The sequence below is a fragment of the Marmota marmota genome, unplaced genomic scaffold, assembly GCF_001458135.2.
Source record: "Marmota marmota marmota unplaced genomic scaffold, marMar, whole genome shotgun sequence".
Taxonomy (NCBI): domain Eukaryota; kingdom Metazoa; phylum Chordata; class Mammalia; order Rodentia; family Sciuridae; genus Marmota; species Marmota marmota.
The window spans coordinates 56,648,007-56,654,006 of NW_026000174.1; positions in this window are offsets into that span (position 1 = coordinate 56,648,007).

Sequence of the window (6,000 nt, forward strand, 5' to 3'; positions counted from 1 at the left end):
CAAGAATACATCATCCTGAGGCAAAGAGGAAAGGTCCTGAATAGCCTGGGCTCAGCAACATCTCTCCTGGACACATTGTTTTATAGGGCTTAGCCCAGAGGATCAAGTAGCTCCCAGGTGCCAGCCCCAGCGTGCTTTAGCTGTCCATCAGCCATAGTGTGACATGGGTGCAGATGAGATTCCATCCACCCTGGACAGTTTTCCTGAGCCTTGGAGGACACTGGCTCACCATGAATCCCAGGCTGCTGTTGTCCCTTGGTGTGTATCTATGAGTAGTGAAGTTGTTTTGTTTAACTCATTGTGGGAGTGTTGTTTTTCACCGAGGTTCATGCAAGTGGGCTGATACCAGTGCACAGCATTGCTGAAATGTTGGTATTGTTATAGTGCATGGTGAATCTGATTCACACAAAGGCAATGAGAAAAGGGACAAAAACATCCAGGGAAGAATGCACATTATATAAAAAATAAGAAACAAATCAGAGCAGGCTTCTCATCAGAAATTATACAAGTTAGAAGATAAAGGAGCAATGGCTTTAAAGTATTGGGAACCGCCCACTCTTCATGGCCCAGCTAACCTCTGGTTTTATACCATTGTAAAAGTTTTTTTTTAAAAAAATAAAAAGCTAATGATGATATTCGGGGCAAAATCTTGTGGTATTTGCACAAAAAAAATTCCACACTATATGAAATATTAAAGTTCTTCAGGAAGACAGAATGTAACACCTGATAAAAATCTGGATGTACATAAAGAAATGGAGAGCTCCCAAATAGTTAAAATAAAGGTGAACATAGAGGAATAATTTTTGGAAAAGTTGATCTTAAAAATAATTGATGGGCTGGGGATGTGGCTCAAGCGGTAGCGCGCTCGCCTGGCATGCGTGCAGCCTGGGTTCGATCCTCAGCACCACATACAAACAAAGATGTTGTGTCCACCGAAAACTAAAAAATAAATATTAAAATTCTCTCTCTCTCTCTCTCTCTCTCTCTCTCTCTCAAAAAAAAAGATAATTGATTATCTAAGGCAAAAGTAGTAGGTGATATATTGCAGGTTTTTAGCTAATGTAAAAGTGAGCGATACGAGGACAGCACAAATGTGGGGATGGGCTTTAGAACTTGGCTGCTGCATGGTTCTGACACGGATGTGGGGAGGTATAAAAATATTTAATGGTAGACTGTGAACAATCAAAGATGCATACTATGTTTCCAAAAGAAACTACTAATTTTTTTTTAAAAGAGGTATAAATAATAAGCCAATAGTGAGGTACAATGTACAACTAATCCAAAGTTAAGTAGGAAATAAGGAAAAAAGCAACGCAAGTCAGGCAGAACAAATAGAACACAATGATTAAGATTGGATTGAAATCAAACCAACCAATAATTGTACTAAGTGTCAATAGTCTAAACATACAAATTTGAAATTCAAATTGTATAAAGTAGCAAGCCCAAGTTTATTCTGCTCACAAGAAACCCATTTTATATTTTTGAATTTTTAAAATTTTAATGACTTTTTTATTTGTTTATTTATTTTTTTTTAATGTGGTTCTCAGGATGGAATCCAGTGCCTCACATGTGCTAGGCAAGTACTCTATCACTGAGCCAAAACCCCAGGCCAGAAACCAACTTTATTTATTTCTTCCATGCTTTTTATTGGTCCATTATAGTTGTCTATAATGGTGTATAATGGGATTCATTAATATAATTGTGTGTGCACACAATATAACAATATAATGTCGCCAATATCATTCCCAGTATTTCTGCTTTCTCTCTTCTCCTCTCTCCTCTTGGTCCTGTTACTCTACTGATCTCTTTAGATATCCATGAGATTCTACCCACCACCTTTCTTTCCCCTTTTCCTCCCTAGCTTCTACACGTGAGAGAAAACATGACAATTGCACTTCTGAGTTTGGCTTATTTCACTTAAACACAATATTCTCAAGTTCTGTCCATTAAGAAACCCACTTTAAATATGAAGACATACATAGGTTAAGAGTAAAATTATAAAAAAAGATATACCATAGAAGCACAAATCAGAAGAGAGTTGGAGCAGTTATGTTGTTATCAGGAAAAGTAGACTTTGGTACAAGGGATATAACCAGAGGTAATGCGGGACACTGCATAATGATAACTGGGCCAAGTCTCCAGGAAAACATAATAATCCTAAATGCTTATGCACTTGACAACAGAGTCTCAAAAATACATGACAAAATGTATAGAGCCGATGGCTCTTTTACCAAAGTTTTCCCAATCAACTTTTGATTGTGTTTTAAGTCAGCTTTTTCACTGCTGTGACCAAAAGAACTGATGAGAACAATGTAGAGGAGGAAAGGTTTATTGGGGGCTCACAGTTTCAGAGATCTCAGTCCATAGATGGCTGGTTCCATTGCTCTGTGCTGGAGATGAGGCAGAAAATCAGGGCAGAAGAGTGCAAGGATAAAACCATTTCAGGACATGACAATCAGGAAGCATTTTTCACTAGGGACAAAGCATAAATCCCAAAGGCACATCCCCAGTGACCCACCTCCTCCAGCCACACCCTATCTGCCTACTGTTACCACCAAATCCCTACCAGTGAATTAACAAACTGACTAGGTTAAAGCTCTCATAATCCAAACATGTCACCTCTGAATGTTCTAGTATTGTCTCACACATGAGCTTTTGGGGAACACCTAATATCGAAACCATAACAGATTGGATGAACTTCATCATGTGGTAGATTCCTCAGAAGGGTGCTTATGTGCAGCATTTATTGTGTTGTTATGCATTAAAAAAAAAAGGAATGACATACTTTACCAAAGACAATATGAGGTCTTAAAAGGTAGAATTAATAATTAAAAATAAACCCAACACAAGCAAAACTATTGTGCTATATTTTTGGTTATCAGAGAAAATCTTAGCTGGTTAAAAGATTTTGTTTTATATTTTTTAAATTTCCTTAAAAGTGCTGCTACGCTATTGCTTTGCTTTGTATACTGTTTTTAAAAAATCAGTTGCAATAGAATTCTCTTACTTCTGTAAGTTATTTTATTATTCTCCTGAGAGTACTTGGGGATTTTTTTCTTTATTTTAAATGTATAATAGTTTTACTAGAATACATCTTAATGTTGTTTTTTAAAAAATATATTGTTTTAGTTTATATATAGTTTATTTATAGTTTAAAATATATTTTTTAGTTTATATGGAGTGCTGAGAATTGAACCCATGCCTCACAGGTGCCAGGCAAGCACTCTCCCGTTGAACTACAACTACAGCCCCTGTTGATTGTTTATGTTACTTTTTTCTGACACCCAGTGGATCCTTTCACTGTGTAGATTCAGATACTTTAATATATATATAAAATATATACTTTAATATATATATGGTGTAGATGTATGCAATACCTTTGTTTAATTTATTTTTATTTTTATGTGGTGCTGAGGATCAAAACCGGTACCTCTGAATAGATTCATATATTTTTAAAATTTCTGGAACATATTTTGGATTACAGTTTTAATATTGGCTCCATTTCATTGGCCTGATTTTCTTTTTTTCAGGACATCAATTATATAGATGCCAGACAGCCTCAGTTTAGTCATTTTTATTTTTTTCTTATTGACATTTTTTTACTTCTTTTACATTTCATTTTACTTTGATTATTTGGTTTACTTTCATTCTTTTTATTATATTTTAATTTAAATATTCTCCCTTTGGCATTTTAATCTTCATTATCCATATGATTTCTTTTTTATTCTATTTTTTCTTCTCACTTCATTTCATCCTGATTATTAAAATCTATTTTTGTCTTAATTTTTTGTATTTCTAATTCAAAGGTTTAATTTTATCTATAAATTTGTGTTTGTGTATTTGCAATTCAGTTGTGATTATGGTGTTGCACAATTCTTCAGCTTTGTGTTTGTGTTTTTAGGAAGAATTTACATCATTTTCATCAACTGATGTGCTGTTGTTCACATTTTCAGATTTTTTTCATAGGACATTTGTTTGGAGGAATTTTTTTCTATGCTTATGTGTGTGGTTTTAATTCACTTTATTTAATTTTTTGAAAGCATGATACAGATCCTGTTCCTCATCTCTGTCCCATATGGCATCTGCAATACTTCTCCAAGAATTGGCCTCTATTCTTCAATGTGCAATTAAAATTAGAGTAGTTGGCACCCAGTTGGCAGAAAAAAGAGGGAAGGAAGGAGAGGAAAGAGGAGCAGGTGTGTTTCTGGGCATACCAATTAGGTTTGAACCCTTTAACATTTTTCAAAAGTTCCACCCAGTGACTTGCTTACATTTCTTCAGCAGACCAGACTTGGGTCATAAGATCGTGTCTAGCTGCAAGGGAGTCTGAGAGTGTGACTGTTTTATTCTGAGGACTAGAAAGGAGTAAAGGTGACAGAGGTAGGAGCAGTAGAAGAAGAGATGTCTTTATCCAATTTGTTGCAAGAAAGAAATATTATTAGTTCTTTTGGATGCTGCTGAACTTGCTCTTTTTTAAAAAAATATTTTTTAGTTATAGACGGATGCAATATCTTTATTTTGTTTATTCATTTTTATGTGGTGCTGAGGATCAAACCCAGTGCCTCACACCTGCGAGGCAAGCACTCTTCCACTGAGCAACAACCCCAGCCCGAATTTACTCTTAATTAAGTGTCCCTTCCCCTATAAAATTCAATACAAACCCTCACACATTAAACTGGGTAATATTTCAACCACATAATTAAAAATCCTAATGCACATTCATGGAATACCTACTATACATCAAGCACCATGTTAGATAAATATTTCAACCCAGGTCATTTTTATTTCTCATTTTAACAACCTTGAAGGTATATATTATTATCCCAGTTTAACAGGTGAGAAAGCAGAGGCTTACAGCTGTTAACTAAATTTTCTCAGGTTACTAAATGATAGACAATCTATATCTGTTTTTTCCCTGATGCATACTTTCCATTATGATATTTTTTTCTCTTGAACTAAACATTTTTTGAAGAACATTTTTAGACTAGACATTATCTCTTCCTATTGTGCATTGTTATTAATTGGTTCCAAAAGTCCCCTTTCCTCATGGGTACAAAAGCTGTCCCATATGGCATCTGCAATACTTCTCCAAGAATTGGTCTCTGTTCTTCAATGTGTAATTAAATATAGAGTAGTTGGCACCCAGTTGGCACCCAGTTGGCAGTCTATAGCCCCAGACCAGCCCTCTTTTTTCTTCTCCCTTTGGTCTCATCTTCCCATGGTGACATAGAAACTCAATGGCATAAAATCTCTCCCAATGTCCCTTCTCATGTGCATGCCCATGGATGCTTTAAACTGAATTAATTGAAGCACCTTTTGAAAATTTTTCTAACTCAATTGCTTGGCCAAGTTTCACATTGGAGACAAGAAATTCCAAGGGTAATTTGGTTTCCTGATCTACAAAGTGAGCCCAATTTATTTGGAAGTGTTCAAGGATCTCAATATCGGAAAACAATCCTTGATCTTCTAGTGAGTGAGTGAGTGGGCTTCCTTCCTATTCAAATGTCCACTTCATGCATTTAATTATAAATTTGTTGTTGCCTTGTAAGATGGAATGTATCTTCATTACTATTATCATTAAAGACTCATTTGTTATGCAGTGACGTTCTGAAATAATGAATTTTAAACCATTTAAAGAAGGCAAAATGCTGTTACTGAATGAACACATGACTGTATAAGCAGAATATCTGGTGACTGATTCCCTTTTTTCAAGGTTTGATGTGCAGAATCCCTCCTAAGCATGCTAGAGAAGGGTCATCATAGATGGCACTGAAGCTCGGCTACGCGGTCACAGGGCTCACATACTGGACTAGTGGGAGGTCACAGGAGGAAATTCCAGATGGGGATTTAGAGTCTGGAGAGATTCAATTCAGTTCAGAAAATTATGCACCTTTATTATATCAAAGTAGTAAGGATTTCAAAGGACACACTGATGGATTCTGCAAGATATTTTGATAAATGGAAGCCAAAAAGCAAGGAGAAAATCTTACTATTTACCAG